Here is a 16722-nt window from a genome sequence, read left to right as displayed (position 1 = left end):
AACTTCAGTTTCCTCATCTATAAATATGGTCATTCTCTAATTCAACAAATATTTTCCAAGAACAAAACAGGTACAAATATTTTCCAAGAACATGTCCCATCAAATATTTTTCCAAGAACAGAACAGGTGAGAATACATTCTGTCTAGAAAGGAAACAAGTTTCACATCTTGTTAGGTGATTAAATAAACAGTGACTCTAAAGTGGGTTGTGGGCTGTGGTGACAGTACAGGGACAGTGACAGGGTACAGGACAGGGGTTCTAATGAGGTCGTGGGAGGTTTCCTAAGGGGCTGCTGTTTCAGCTGAGACTAAACACATAGGGACCCGGAGACTGGGGAGTACTGGTTGAGGTGGGATTGGGGGAGAGTTGGGGGGATTTGAGATAAAGACACTTTCATGAGGCCCCAAAGCAGGAAGGCCCACATATCTCAGGGAGTCTGAGAAATGGAAGGTTTTATAAACTGGAAGAGTGACTGGTTGCCATTGTGGGTTCCTCTCCTGTAGCTTTTTGGGAGTTGATACAGTCAGGAGAGTATCACGCTGGAAGATGGAAAAACCAGAACCTGTTCTGCCCTTGGCCACTGACCAGCTTTGCAATTTTAAACCAGTTTTGAACACCCATTTCTGTTCTTTAGTTTATTCATCTGTGAAATAGGGCAAGAAATCCCATCCCTTCTCACATTACAGTGGATTTAATGAAGAAATGTTTGCAGAAGAGAAGTTGTTAAAAAATTAAAATGAGTTATAAGTGCAGGGTCTATGCTAGGACTTTCCCCAGTCATAAATAAATTCAAACCCACTCAGGCATCAGTTTTAAGACTGGAGAGGTGATTGCACCACGGTTTTTCCCCCCTCCCCTCTGCCTCCCTTCCCAAGGGATCAGGAAATAAATCACAGTTTCTTTCTGATTGGTTTGGTGATATTTCATTTCAGTTCATAATCGGATATTGTCTAAGGGAGAAAGTACGCTATTAATAAAAGTTATTTTTTTAATTATAATATTTGTGATTACCAAGCCTGGCTGGTTAGGGCAGACTGCCCATGAGCCCAGGGTGGCCCTTAATCCTGCTGTGGCCAAGGCATACTTTGAATTACCGGAGGGATCAGGTGAGAGAATGAAACATTGACATTGCTACGTCTCTCCTGCTCACCAACATTCAGGGCTTTCCTGTTACACCAAACCTCTGCTGAGCCTTCCAAGCCCCCTGAAATCTCACCCACCTTTCTCAAGAGGTTTCTTCACTGCCTTCCCAGTCCCAAACTCTGCACGTGCTGGCCTCAGTACCCCAGCTCTTGCTTTCCCATCCCATCCAGCTCAGCCTAGCTTCCCTTCTCTCACTCGAATGTCCAATCCTCAATGTGATTACACCCAGTACAGGGGCCCTACACAACCTCCATCTCCTCCAGGCTGCCTCTTCCTTAAAACCTAAGCCAACAACCATCACTCTCCCTTCTAACTGTGCATGCATTTTGGCACTTTCTGATATTTATCTTAGACTTTAATTGCTTGTATTATTTTTGAAAATTAAACATTATCAGTTTATCAAGACTCTCATGTATATATAACTTGACTTGCACAACAACACTGGATGGTGAGTGGGGTCAGTGGAGTTATTATCTTCCCGTCTGAGAGATGGGGAACCTAAGGCTTGGGATTCAGGGACCTGCACTGTCGCCTGGCACGACTTACCATGTTCTAAGTTTCATTAAGAAATTCTCCTAACTTTGCTCATTGTTATGTGGCAGCAGGGATGGGACGGGAGTTTGGGAGAGAATAGATGCATGTGTATGTATGTCTGAGTCGCTGTGCTATTCACCCGAAACTATCACAACTGTTAATTGGCTATACCCCAATACAAAATTAAAAGTTAAAAAAAAAAAAAAGAAATCCTAGGCTGTGAACCAGATCATACACTTCTCTTTTCCCCCTCAGCACCATGCTGATCACACAGCAGATACTTAACTAACATTTCTTGGAATGAAACCCATATGCAACTACCAGAAAAATAATTGGAATGGCATATTTCACTGATGCAAATCATCACTATTAGTACTATTAGCCTCCTCATAGATAAAGAACAGGATGTTTGCAGAATTATTTTTATTTTAGTGACCCAGTAAACAACTTTAGGGAGGCTCTCGAATGTTCTATACAAACCTCCCCACCCCCACCCCCGCCCCCGGCAGGCAGTCAGAGGGCAGCCACCCCTGCAGTTTCTGCTCCTGCTCACACCAAGCAGCCTGGCCCCACCGACTCTTGCCTCTTGCAAAGGATGGAATGTGTTTATCAGAACCTGCCCGGCAGGGTGGACATGCTTGACCAGCCCTTGGAAATCTGGGGTCATTTGGGCACACGGAGGATCCACGCTACCTAGCACCACAGCACTGGCACCTCGAGGGGAAAGAGGAGCCTCACTGGTTGGGGTGGGGTCGGGGTGGGGTCCACCCATGCATCCGTGTGGGGTGGGGGGCAGGAAGCCCTCCCAGCATGGCAGCCAGTTCTCCAAGAACTTCAGGCCACTGTGACTACCTGGCAGAACTGAGGGGTGACGGCTGCTGCCCTGTCCCTACATCAGCCTGGAGTAACACCAGTCGTGACTCTTAAGAACAGCCTAGGTGCACATTCATTTGCCCTGCTGCTCTGACACAAGGACCCAGGCAAGTGCCCACTTCCAGGCGGTGGTTGACTTTGGAAAGTGCCTGCGTACAGTCAGGCCTTCAGAACTGTGCCAGCAGCCTGCCTCCCCCCAGCCCCGTGCCCAGTGCCCTTCTGCAGAGGTGGACCATGCCATCACTTTCTTGTGTCTCTTCCCAGATTTCCCCCATTTGGGAGAAAAAGAAATCGAGGCCCCAAGCGACTGAATGAGCTTCCTGAGGACACACATTAAGTCACAGGTAAGAGTTTAAACTGGCTTCTCATACCACCATGAACTTCCCCTATGTTCCCAAGCTATCTTTTAGCCAAGAATTCAGCTTGTATGAAAATCTACAAGAGTATAAACAAATAAAACCATATATTATTCAAAGCCAGGCCTAGGGGTCTAGAGCCTCATAGACTGTCCACAGAGGAGCAGAGCAGAGCACTCACTTCAAGGGCACTCCCAGGCCCTTCTCTGGCTGCTCCAAGCCAACTCCCATCTCTGGGACCCTCTCCTGCCTTCCAGCCAGCAGGAGAAGGACTACACGTCCTGACCCTTTTGCCCTATCAAAATGTTCCCACCCGATGTCTTATTTCTTCAAGATACTGATACTTTGAGGGTTGGGCTGATAAAATATACATACATACATAGGACTGCTAAGGAAAGATAAAGCTTAAGGCTGGTGTAGAACCTGCTGGGAGAGAAGGTCAGAGTTCCCTGGCCTCTCCCACCATCTCCCCCACCTCCCATTGGCCCCATATGCTTTCCAGAGTGTCTTCCATAATACTTTGAGGTCTCCAGGCAAGGATGGAGCAGAAGTGGTGGATAGGGAGGATGGGGTAGGGCTGAGGGAAGAGTGTGTGTGTGTTTGTGTGTACTCTTTAGTATCTTTGAGGAACTCCCCTACCCTCACAATCCCCAGCTTAAGCAATTTCTTCCATCCGTACTCCCAAATCACTCATGGGCAAAGCCTGCAGCCTCCATGGGTCATTTCAAGGGTGGAGAAGAAAAGATATTAATATGGGCTGGGGGGGCAAAGGCAGGCACACTGAGGGTATCAGGGATAAAGCAAAGCCAGTGGCAGTTCCAGAATTCCTCTAGAACAGGACTTAGGGGTAGCAATCTATTTGCACAGAAACACCTAAAACAGCATTTGATAAGACTGAGAAAATGTCACCTATATCAAAGAAAGAGGGTATTGAGGCAAAACAGGGGGTGTTACTTGCCTGGCTGGGTGCTCCATCAATGTCTTAGCACATTCGTATATATCTTGTACGTTCACCAACAGTTATTTATCAAAACGGTTAAAATACATCTATATCCACACTCGATGTTGGGGGTACAGATGTAAATGCGTACAGACAGGAAGTGAAGATTCATCCACCAGTAACATCGACTCCTCCGCCCTACCCACCCTCTGCGGCCCAAAGTCTGATGAACCTGAACTGTTTCCACACCGCATTCCACAGGGCTGAGTTATGACTGGAATGAGAATACTTCTGCTCACTCCCTCTATGACTTGGCCTTTACATTTTAAGCCTTAATATTACAGTAAGGTAGCGTTCAGCTTTTAATTGCCCTGAACTTTTGTTAACATTAAATGAAGGGAGAAAATGGAAAGGAAATAAAATTGTATCTGTATTGCTTCTGAGTTGCATAATTGTATATTTTTGCCACCCCATTAGTTTTCGACTATTCCAGCTTATAAACCTCTCCCCCGCCACCACTGAGGAAAATAAATAAGTCCGTCATTCAGCTATTGCTGCAAAGTTTGCCAAACTCTGAGTTCTCTAATATTAAAGGGAGTGATGCAACTTTAAATTCAGAGTCTATTTTTTAATTACCACCTGTGGGAGACCCTGAATCACACAAGTGCTTGGCTGTCTTCTTGCTTTTTCTAAAAACATACCTTCCCTCTAAGCAGATATGATGTTAAACTTCAGTTACTGGAGTCAGGCACAGACTGTGTCCCCTTTATTTGGGGACCAGAGAACGCACTGCCCCTCCCCAACCGCTTCTAAATCCAAGATGACCTCAAAGCCTCAGCTCACACTTTCCAAAAATAAAACTGTACTTCGGCACTTTACCACACCCACCAAAATTGGCTCCAAAATTTTTTACCCAATAGTTTGGAAGAGTGAAAATAAGAACAGTATAACCCAGGTATGTCACTGTAACCATGGCTACAGGTTTTATTAGCACTAATACCAGGATGTGGTCAGATTGGATATATACAGATGGCAAACACAAGCCTGAGTGGTGTCAGAGTGTGTGCCCATAAATTCTCCAAATTGGAAACGTGGCCCTTAATGACTATGATTCATAAAGGACCTGGGGTGAGGATGGAGGGGGGGTGAGGATGGAGGGAGGGTGAGGGGGTTTTGGGAGGAGATTTAGGGTGGAGGGCTGCATCAGGAAGGGAAGTCAGGGTTCCAATTTTAGCTGTAATTCAGCTTTTGAATACAATCCTCTAACATGCCCCTACCTTGCATTTAGACTGCAGTTTTTGCAGTGTTCTTTGACGTACCTTGTCTATTGTTCACAAGTCTTGACAGATATCTGAGATGGCTAATAGCTGCAGTTCTCAAATGGAAAAGGGGCTCAGAAAGCTTAACTGATTTGCCCAACGTCAGAAGCTTGGAGGATAAGTGAACCCAGAACTAGAACTGGTTCCTCTTAGTATTCTTTCCACCGCACCCCTCTGCCAACCTTTTATGTTCTGCTTGGGACATTTGGATATGTATTCATTCCTCTTGCAAACATCCCTCATCCTTATCATTTGTTTAATTAGCCAGAAACCAAGATCAATCCATCAAATTGGAGGTTGACAGCTGGAAAGTAAGGCTTGCCTTTTGTCATCTCTTTTGCAAGCCCCCTGCCTGGCTTCCGGCTACACAGATGATAGCACGAAGAACAGGCAGTGTAGTCCCTGTTCTGGAGGGAGTGTGTGGTCTAATATGCCTCCAGGGACCAGGTAGGTGTCAGGACTGGGTGAAGCCAGCAGGGTGGGGACTGGGGTCCAGTTTAGGGGAACATCAGTCCTTCTAATGCTCCAGCAGATATGGGAGGTTAGTGTAGCCCAATTTTAGGACTCACTAAAGAATGAGAATTGTATATGAAATCAGAGGGGGAAAAAATAAAATGAAATAGAAGTGTCTAAGGGTTGGTTATAGCTCCTGGGCTGTCAGTGAGCACTCTAAGGAGTTTTATGCCTTTAGGTCCCCAGCAGCCACTGTCACGTGTGACATGTTACACTTCTCTTATATTTCTGGTCCTATTAAAATGTGAGCCCCTTAGGGTCACAGGAGATGTCTTAGTTCATCAAGGGTGTGTCCACAGAGTGTGGCACACATGCCAGGCTTTCAATGCTTGACAGGTGAATGACCGGTGAATACCCCTTCATCCTAGAACAGAGGGTCCAGAGACTGAAGTCATCCGGAGAATGGCAGTTCTAGAGCATAACATTTACAGCAGGGTCTTCTGCACTTCAGTAGCTCCATTATTGTTGTTCAGTTGCTCGGTCATGTCCAGCTCTTTGTGACCCCATGAACTACAAGTTTTGTCCGTTCACAGGAAAAGAGATCAAACTGTACACCAGACTTCCTTGTCCTTCACCGTCTCCTGGAGTTTGCTCAAACTCATGTCCACTGAGTCTGTGATGCTATCCAACCATCTCATCCTCTGTTGCCCCCGTCCCTCTCACCCTCAGTTTTTCCCAGCATCAGGGTCTTTTCCAGTGAGCTCTTCCCATCAGGGGGCCAAAGTACTGGAACCCCAGCTTCAGCATCAGTGCTTCCAATGACTATTCAGGGTTGATTACCTTTAGGGTCAACTGGTTTGATCTCCTTGAAGTCCAAGGGACTCTTAAGAGTCTACTCCAGCACCACAGTTCAAAAGCATCAATTCTTCGGCGATCAGCCTTCTTTATGGTCCAGCTCTCACATCCATACATGACTACATGTCGTCTGGCTGCCGTGGAGCGGTTGGAGGGCATGTCCCTGTTAGTCAGGGCCTGACAAAACGTGCTCCACTGGAGAAGGGTATTGCAAACCACTTCCGTATTATTGCCTCAAGAACCCTATGAACACAGTGAAAAGTAGCTCCATGGCCTTGGGCAAATTACTTAGTCTCTGATAGCCTCAGTTTCCTTATCTGTATAATGGGGATTTAAAAGACTCACCTCCTGCATTCTTGAATGAGGTCATGTCTGTTGAGCCTTGATTACACACACAGAGTTGGGCACTTAGTAAGAGCACAACCAATGGTGGCTTTTGGATTCAACAGATCATTCCCTGTTCCTGTGAAAGGTGATAAGACATTATGCCAACCCTCTGTTTTTGAGGCTTTGGCCTCTGAGGTCTCTGTTAAAAGAGGATAGTCAAAGGAAAACAAGTGAGCATTCTAGCTGAAATGAAGAGGAGAAAGTTGATAGCGATGGACAAGACAAGGTAGCCCTAAGAAACTAGATCCTGGATATCAGGAGGGCTGAAAGAGGGGCGGCAGCTGAGAATGAATGGAAATAAAATTAATGAGAGAGCAGGGGAAAGGCAAATGAGTCTGCCTTGATTCCTAGGATCGGCTGATTAACTTCTTAAACCAGTTCACAGTAAAAGTGATCAAACTCTGCAAAAACTCTATGAATTCTGTAATGAATGGCTGTTTTTACCTTTCACACAATGAGTAGTATAATAAATAGAGTGCTATATGGTTTTCAAGGCAATTTTAAGGCACCCACTGTGTGAAGTGTACTTAGGCAACATGCTTTACACACATTATCTTTATACATATCGTTCATTCACTCATTCATTCATTCATTCATTCATCCATTCAACAAATACTTCCAGCCCACTGTCTGCCAGGCACTCTGGGGGGTATAAGGAATAAAACAATGTAGTACAGTGGAAAAAAACACCTCGCCTTCTGAGAAATGTGCTAATAGCTAATATCTGTGTTTACAGAAGAGAACACTAAACTCAAAGCGCTTAAGTGGATGTTGCCCAGACTCCAAGCCGGTGTTAGTGAAGGAGGCAAAAGTCCTGACTGCGTTGTTTTTTGGTTGAGAAGAAAACCCAAGTTTCCTTGATGATCTAGGGACATAAATACGAGGAAGTTTGTAACTTGCTAACAGGCTGGGGATATTGTATTCAATCACATTTAGCACTGTTGGAATTTTCAGAGTATCAGAGAGACACGATTTTTAGTGTTTATTCCTAACAGTGACTGAAAATGACTAATTATTGTCAGAGTCCATGACATGCAGCCTTGGGAGACAATGTAATTAGGGAAGGGAAGAGAGAAAGGAAAGGAAGAGAGAGAGAGAAAGAGTAAAGGAGAATAAAGTGGCTAGAGATTTTAGGCCATCCATAACAGAAAGTCAAAGAAAGCCCAGATGAACACCCTTTTAAACTCTTTTCATTGTCCTTAAATTATTCTCTAATTCTTTTCCACACATCATCTTTGAGTAGAGAGAAGGTCTTTTTCCTCTGCTGTATTTCCTAGCATAGCTTAATTAATACTTGATTGATTGAAAGATCGACTCATTTGAACCTGGAGTGAAATGGAGCTTTTTAATTTTCTTTTCTGCTGAACCTGAAATAGAGCATATAGTAATTAGGGAAGGATCCCTTGTTATCAGAAAGTCACAGCCACGGTGAGCAATTTGTAACAGACCAAAAGGAAGGTAGATGATTATTTGGGGCCTGATAAAGCATACTCCCCACTCCCTACTGCTTTCAGTGATATGGGAGTTTCTTGATCATTATTTCCTCCTTAAAAGAGTTTCTTGGCTAGGGATCTGTCTGGACAGTGGGCTAAATGGTGGGTAATTGTCACCAGAGTCTGACCACAGATGTGACTGATGGCCTCTTTTCTATGCCTTTCATTACCCCGGCTCTCTCCTCCAAAACCTGGATTGACTAGTTTACAATTTTTTCAAGATCTTTTGATTTAATCAGCATTTCATTCATTCATTCATTCATTCAGGGACATATTCAACTCTGGGCATCTAAACAGCATAAAACAGGCAAGGCCCCAGTTCTCACTGAACTCATTTAGCAGAGCAGGCAGACAGTCCATAAATGCATACGCCACAGTGACAAGAGCACTGCATGTGAATGGGAAATTTCAGAGTAGGAAGAACTACCAGGGCTGTAAGACAGGATGGTGTCGTAGAGACTCACTGGGGGCTTGGCTTCTCGGATGACTTGGTTAACCAAGGCTTCCTGTTGAGCTAATATCTGAGGTTACAGTAAGTAGAAATGCCTTTGTGTGGAGCTCTGCATGTTATGAAGCTGTTGATCATGCCAAGATCTCAGAGAAAATGGACTGAAGGGATTAACAAGGTCCTGCAGGGTGGACAACTCTGAAGTAGGTGTGTCCAGGGCATGGTGAGTGAGGAGGAGAGTACAAGACAAGATTAGAGACGGAGGCAGGGCTAGCTGATGGAGGCATGTCTGGGGTATGGCAAGGAGTTGATTTGACTCCACAGGCATTGGGAAGCTGTGGTGGGTGGGGGCAACGTGATCTGGCTCATGTGGGGAGAACAGGCCATAAACAAGGAAGAGTAGAACCAGAGAGAATAGTTAGGAAGCTGAACAGTAATCCAGGTGAGGGGTGATGACAACCTAGCCGCGACATGGAAAGAAGTGGACACATGTGGGATATGTTTTAGAGAGCGAGGACATGGGAGTGCTGAGGGGTGGGAGGGCTGTGAAGTCAGGGGGCGTACATGAGTCTCCTGGGGCTACTGTGATGAAGCACCGCAGGCTGGGCACTTTAAACAACCCAAGTGGGTTGCCTCACGGTTCTGGGGGCTAGAAATCTGAGATCAAGGTGTTGGGAGGGTTGGGTCCTTCTGAAAGCCATGAAGAGAGGATCTGTTCCAGGCCCCTGTCCTCGGCTTGTCAATGGCCATCTTCTCTCGGCGTCTCTTCATGCTGTCTTCCTCTGTGCAAGTCCACCTTTATTTAGTCCAATTTCCCCTTTTCATAAGGAAACCAGTCATATTGGATTATAGACCCACTTTACTCCAGTACGACTCATCTTAACTAATTTATTGATACATCTGCAAAAATGCTGTGTCCAATTAAGGTCATATTTTGGGATAGTGGTTAGCTCTTCAACATAGACATATACTATATATGTGTGTGTGTGTGTGTGTGTGTGTGTATAATTCTTTGTGCTGTTCTGCCTTTTAATTTTTCAAAGAAAACAAATAATTACAATATAGTCAGACAAGGGCTGTGATGGTGAGTTATTGGCTCCAGGAGAGCTCAGAAGAGAAAGAAATGGGTTTGGGGAAGTTTTCGGGCAGAGGCCTGACAGTTACAGATCTCCCAGTGGAGTCTGGAAGGACAAGGAGTCCCCCTTTGAATGCACCAAGGGGAGAGGTGAGAAGCCACTCCAAGCAGGTGGAACAGAGCATGTGGCAGTGCGAGAGCGCCGGATGCTTGGGAGAACCTGAGGGAATGTGGCAATGGAGGCAGTGGGGGAGACGAGGCTGGGGTGGGAGCAGGAACCACCAGCTCACAAGCACTTTGTTCCCCTTGCTAAGGAGTCAGGATGATCGTACCAGTGACAAAGAGCCAAAGGTGGGCTGAGCGGGGGAGCATGACCCCATTCTAATTTTAGGAGAGGAACTGAAGAAAGGAAACACTAGAGACCAGTCTGAGGGCTCGGACAAATGCAGTGGCAAGGCGGGTGAAGAGGAGGGTGCCTCTGCTCCTCTGGATCCTTTGTCTGCTCCGCCACCCTCTGCCTTCTATGCTCATGCCGTCATGCCGCCAGAACTCCCTGGTCACCTTTGGTGCTCCCAGGCTCCAACTCCCTCCTAGACTGTGCCAAGCTCTCCCCATGTCCGGGCCTTCACCCTGCTGTTCCCACCTGTGCACCTCAGCTCAAAGTCACCTCCTCAGAGGCCATGCTGACTGTGTCCTTTACAGCATCAATAGCATCTCTTGGTTTCCGTGTTTGTGTACCTGTTTACCATCCACCTTCTCCCTGCGGAAAACAAGTCGCTTTACCATACCTGCATCATTCCTGACTACATCCGCACGCAGTGCCTAGGGCAGCGTTGACATGCACTGTCATGCAGAAGGAAGAAGGAATGCAGAAGGAAGAAGCAGGGGGGCGGCAACAGAAAGACAGTCTGGTTTGGGGGCAGGATAGAGGCTTATGTTGAACAGAGGAGCCTATTGGGCTGCTGTCTATGGGGTCGCAGAGTCGGACACGACTTAAGTGATTTAGCAGCAGCGGCAGCAGCAGCAGAGGCTTATGTCACCCTCTGCCCAGGGATATGAGGTCCCCAGAGATGGTATCCCCATCCTCATATTCTGTATTTTAATTCTGAATTGGTTGCTTTGAAAAAGAATGATGAATGGAATGGAGTTAAGAGCCCCCTTACTACAGGACAACTAGGGGAAGGAGGAAAAAAATGCCTTTTAAAGGAGAGCTAAAGAATCGTGGCACCCAGGCAAGTAGAGATTGGGTAGGAGGCTCACACACTCCCCCATGAAAGGGTAGCTTTCAAATAATAACACAGTAAGAGGACATAACGGGCCTTCCCTGGTGGCTTGGTGGTAAAGAATCCACCTGCCAATGCAGGAGATATGGGTTTGATCTCTGGGTCGGGAAGATCCTCTAGAGAAGGAAATGGCAACCCACTCCAGTATTCTTGCCTGGAGAATCCCAGGGACAGAGAAGCCTGGTGGGCTATAGTCCCTGATGTTGCAAAGGAGTCAAACACAACTTAGTGACTAAACAACAATAGCAACAAAGAATCAAAGTCATGGCTCCAGAACCATCCCAAGCTCTAAAAAGGCAAACAAAATGAGCATCCGCTGAGGAGTCAGGGGTGTTTCTTCGGCTGGCCTATTCATCTGGGTCAGATAATAAGGGCACATGTGTCTGTTGCCAGGCGTGGTACCAAGAGGTTTTACCTTTACTGACTCACTTGTTTTCACAACAGCCTATTATTATCAGCTTCATTTTACTATGAAGAAAGTGAGCCGCAGAGAGAGAAGCTGAGTAACCTGCCCAATGGGATAAACAGTGGGTAGCAGTCAGGATTCGAACCGAGGCTATTTGGTCCAGTAACCTGCACTCTGGAGCACTTAGCTAAACCCCTCTTGGGTGGAAGCTGCACTACAAGAGACCTGTTAAATGGATCACATATTTGTTATAATCATTACCAATGTTAGCTTTTTGTCACCTGTATGAGTCAGGATGGGTTAATTGCTATGTCAAATAATTCTTAAATCTCAGTGGCTTCCCCCCACAAAGGTTTCTTTCTCTTCCACTGTTCGCTGTAGTCAGCAAGGTGATCCGCTAGCAGCCATTCAGGAACATCTCCTACCTCTGCTGTCCCAGGGGCCCTGGAGTCCTTCCCTGGGCCCTGTGAGTTGGCCAGCCAGTGAGCAAGCAGAGAGAGAACGTGAAGGACCTCAAGAAAGACTTCAGGACCCAGGTCCACACTTCTTGTCCAGAACTCAGTCACATCCCCAGAGGTATCAGGGGGCTAAGAGGCACAGGCTGTCCTGAGCCCAGGATGAGGACATAGTGTACATCTTGTCGACTGCTGTCTCAGTCTTACCTGCAAGGACTTCTATACGAGATACCTGACTGGAGTGGGGGGAGATGCTGGGAGTCAGAAGACATTGGTTCTGGTCCTGATCTCACCAACTGTCAACTGTCTGACCTCCAGCAAGACACAGCCTCTTCTGGTCCCAGATTCCTCATCACTAAAGTGAAGGAACTCAACCACATGATCCGTCTCTGGATTCTTCCAACTCAGGATGTCTGTCTGACAAAGCATCAGTTCATTATTTTTAATAACCATAGTGCCTTAATCATTTCTGTATTGATGACCTATTTGTGCTTTTGTTCAAAATTGCAACCATAATTATAACATTGATTTTGAAGGAAAATACTATCAATTTTCCTCTAATACTCAATATCCAGTTCCACACCATATATGCATACTCTGCAGGATGGAGGAAGAGGCTCCAACCTGGACTAGTTACTTAAAGCAATTAATTAAATTGGGGGAAATACAGATCTCTATTTCATCATGCCTTGAGCCAGGTTTAAGTCATAAAGTCACATTCCACTAGCAGATTATTTTCTGGGATCTGACACTTTTTGTACAAAACAGTACTTACATCTATTAGAGGGCATCTGAGCGTGCCAGGTTAGCAAGGTGAGAACCGTGAAGAAAATATATACCCAGAGCGGCAGAGTTAATAACCGCTGACTGAGGTTCCAGCCGTGCCCTCGCTGCCAGAGAGCCTTGGTTTCTGAAATGTGTGATATTGTCATAACCAAAGGGATTCTACAAAGGATTGCAGGGTGGATCTGAGAGCTGGGCAAGGTTTGGGCAGGCAGGGTACAGAGCCCTAGGGCTGAATAAGATCCTTTATACCCCCAGGAGAGATGGTGGGAGTCTTAGAGCCTGTTGGATGGGATTACTATTTTAGGGGAAAAAAACATATATATATATAGCAGAGTTGGACACCAGAGAGGAGACTAGGGTTAGAAGACAAGGAGCAGAGCACAGCCCAGAGACAGTCCTCATGTCCCTCGGCCTGACAGTTCCGCTACTGCGTCGGCTGAAGAACGCCCAAGTCAGGCCACGTCCCACCTGCCATCACCACCCTCAGCCTCATTCAGGTGCCATTTTCCCGTACCAGTTATAATCATCTCCTCCTGCTCCCATTCTCGGCAATCTGTTCTCTCACCCCTTGACAGTGTTCTTTATAAAACACAGGTCTAGCCTATTCCCTCCTTGCTTGAAACTCCATGGCCCTTTCGCACACACCAGCCATTGATGTGGCTTAGCCAGCCCAACGGGTGCAGGGCCACCTGCCTCAAGGGCTTCCTGTCCCCCCACCACCCTCCACACACCCTGCTGCTACACCCAGCCACACTGTCCTTTCAGGGCCTTTTCAGGGAAAGCAACGGGTCCAATTGTTCATCTGCAAAAACAAAGCACAGTGAACACATTATTTCCTGTGTTTCCAGACTTTGGGGAGAGGGGACACTTTATCGAGTGTTAACAATTGAACTCATTGCTTGAAATTTAGAGGCACTTCATCTGAAAAGGTATTGGAGAGTTGAAGATAAACACACCACATATATTACTTGAAAGTGCTTTAGATAAGTTTAGTCTAAGTTTTGAGACTTCTCAGACACCTTGACCACATGATTGTTGTGGTTTTCTTGTCATTCAGACCTTAGCAAAGCCATCCTTGCCCAGCGCCTGCCCCAGCCTCCCTGATGGGCATCACTCATTTTCTCAGCATCCCAGACTTCCCCTTTGTAGCACTTTCTATGTTACACTTACACACCAGTCTTCAGGCTTCTTTGCTTCCCACATTGGACTTTGAGCATGAGAGGGACAAGGACTGATCCTGCCTATTTCCTGGATACCCAGGACTCAACCCACTTCCTGGCATGCAGTAGGTGCTGCCTAAGTAGTCACAGAAGGGATGAGTAGATGCCATCCTGATTGTCATTTCCTTTGCATCTCTTTCCCTTAACCCCTCCAGGCCAGCAGGCTTACTCCTTCCCCAGTGCTTCTCTCATGCCCTTAACACAGAGCTTGACCACAGGACTCATCACCTTGTGCTTCTGCTATTTCTGTCTCTCCTCCTTACCAGACAGGAAGGAGCTCAGGGTCTGAGTGCACAGGGTCAGACACAGTGGGTGTTCTGTGAATGTCTATTGCATTGAACTATGATCTCAAAAATCACTAAGGACAGTGACTGCAGCCAGGAAATTAAAAGACGCTTGGTCCTTGGAAGAAAAGCTATGACCAACCTAGACAGCATATTCAAAAGCAGACATCACTTTACCAACAAAGGTCAGTCTAGTCAAAGCTATGGTTTTTCCAGTAGTCATGTATGGATGTGAGAGTTGGACTATAAAGAAAACTGAGCACCGAAGAATTGATGCTTTTGAACTGTGGTGTTGGAGAAGACTCTTGAGAGTCTCTTGGACTGCAAGGAGATCCAACCAGTCCATCCTAAAAGATATCAACCCTGAATGTTCATTGGAAGGACGGATGCTGAAGCTGAAACTCCAATACTTTAGCCACCTGATGGGAAGAGCTGATTCACTGGAAAAGACCCTGATGCTGGGAAAGATTGAGGGCAAGAGGAGAAGGCAGCAACAGAGGATAAGATGGTTGGATGGCATCACTAACTCAATGGACGTAAGCAAACTCAGGGAGAGAGTGAAGGACAGGGAAGCCTGGCGTGCTGCAGTCCATGGGGTCGCAAAGAGTCGAACATGACTTGGCGAATGAACAACAACAATGATCTTCAGGAAAGCAGCTCTGGCCCAGATGCCCTGACTACACAAGACCAAGAAGTGACCCCCAAGGAGGCTGCCCGCAGCAGGCCTCAGTGCTGCTGCATATGGAGGTGAATGTCTTCCCCACCTCTCCTCGCCCATGATCCATCCATTCTCTCATTCAGCACATGGCTCCTGAGCGTATAGAAAAGGGTCATCACCTCAGCCTGCTCATTCAGCAGTTTTTGAACCTGATAACTGTCCATAAACACTTGGGTTGTTTGTTACAAACATAAATTTCTGGGCGTTTCCTAGACCTACTGAATCAAAATCTCCAGGAGTGTAATTCAGGCACTTGAATCTTTAACCCCCTTGGTGACCCTCAGGCAGCCAGTGTGGCCAGAGTCAGAGGCCGGAGAGGAGACTAGGGCTGCCCTCCTGAGATCCTGCCATCGCCTGAGATCCATCGGTGAGGAGATAACGCAAGCACAGTGATCACCGCAACACAAGGTACGGGCTCAATGGAACAAGTGAAGAAAGGCCCAAGGCAGGGTCTCTGTCCCTTTGGCCCCAGGTTACAATGATGAGATGGCCCCCACACATACTCAGGAGTCTACAGCTGCAGCAGAGGAATCTTTTAAGGTTCTGAGAGAGGCCTGACCCTCCTGCTTCACCCTACCCGTTATAAGAAGGCCAGATTTAAACCATATGGAAAGCACTCTGGAGAAGGTCTCAGGGATTTCAGTTGGCTGCCATTATGATCCTTATTATTAACATTTCTAGAAAGCATTTGCTACCCAACAGACCCCATTCTCCAGCTTTACGTGTATTATTTCACCTAATAGAAATAACAAGAGGTTGGTGCAAAGGAGAATGCCCTGCCCCTTTCTTGGGGAGTTCCAGAAGAAACAGCAGTCTGTGGGCTAGCCTTGGACATGACTCTGGAGCAGCTCTTGGATGTCAGGGATGGACCAGTCATCCCTGTGGCAGGAGCCATCCCTGTCCATTTCCAGGGGTTCCGAAGTCTGGAGAGAGGCTGGGGGCTACAGGGGACTAGGTGCTCTCTCCAGGCCTCGTTTTATGAGCTCAAGAGTCCTCCAGACACTATCAGATGTTCCCCAATGACCCTTCTCCATTCCTGTTGCTGAAAGCCAGAGTCTGAATTACAGCCTCAGAACTGCTGACCAGCCCTAAGCAGGGAGGTCACTGTGATGCCCTTTTCATTTGAATGGAGTAGGGGTCCATGGTTCTTTGGCCATTAAGATTAGGCTAGAGGTGAGAGATGGGGAAGAAAAGCTCAAGGCTAGAATTAGTCAATTGTTATCTGGAGTTCACTCACTACTTTGTAGATTATGTTTCATAGTGTTGTACAGTTTACAAAATGCATTAAACACATTGAGCTCTTAATCTTCACAACCTCATTACAAGGGAAGCTTATTAACTGCATTTTGTAGCTAGTGTTTGGTAACTGGCCAAGGTCACAAGAGTTAACCCAGGACTCAAACCCCCAGGTCTTCTGGCTCCAGGACCTCTGTTCGCCATCAATACCTCACATGCAGGCAGACAGAAGTTTGTGGGAAGAATGAATGAATGACTCTCAGCTAAATACTAAGGAGGACATAGAGAGGAATACTACTTGGTTTCAGGAAAACTGAAAGAAACTTCTCCCCTCTTCTGTCTCCTCACACCCACCCCCACAACCACAATCAAGGTTGGTTAGCACCTATTGTTCATTTTACGAGAAGAGATGAATTATTTTTCAGTGTCAGCAACACTTGAGAGCTGACAAAAGGAT

General features: G+C 46.5%; 1 protein-coding gene across 4 annotated transcripts in view; it reads left to right on the top strand.

Moving 5' to 3' along the window:
* Positions 1 to 2208: 2208 nt before the first annotated feature.
* The window catches only part of KIAA0040 (KIAA0040 ortholog), a 22338-nt gene continuing 7824 nt past the window's right edge, over positions 2209 to 16722 (top strand). For 2 of the 4 annotated variants that reach the window (XM_010850100.1, XM_010850101.1), the window contains exons 1-2: positions 2209 to 2895; positions 15314 to 15437. The gene's annotated coding sequence lies outside the window, so the exon portion shown is untranslated. The remainder of the gene's footprint in view (positions 2896 to 15313; positions 15438 to 16722) is intronic. The other 2 variants (XM_010850099.1, XM_010850102.1) reach the window with 1 other exon arrangement.

This window comes from Bison bison, unplaced genomic scaffold (genome assembly GCF_000754665.1).
Source record: "Bison bison bison isolate TAMUID 2011002044 unplaced genomic scaffold, Bison_UMD1.0 scf7180017864289, whole genome shotgun sequence".
Taxonomy (NCBI): Eukaryota; Metazoa; Chordata; class Mammalia; order Artiodactyla; family Bovidae; genus Bison; species Bison bison.
Note: the sequence above shows the minus strand (reverse complement) of the source record. Positions and strands in the feature narration are given on the sequence as shown.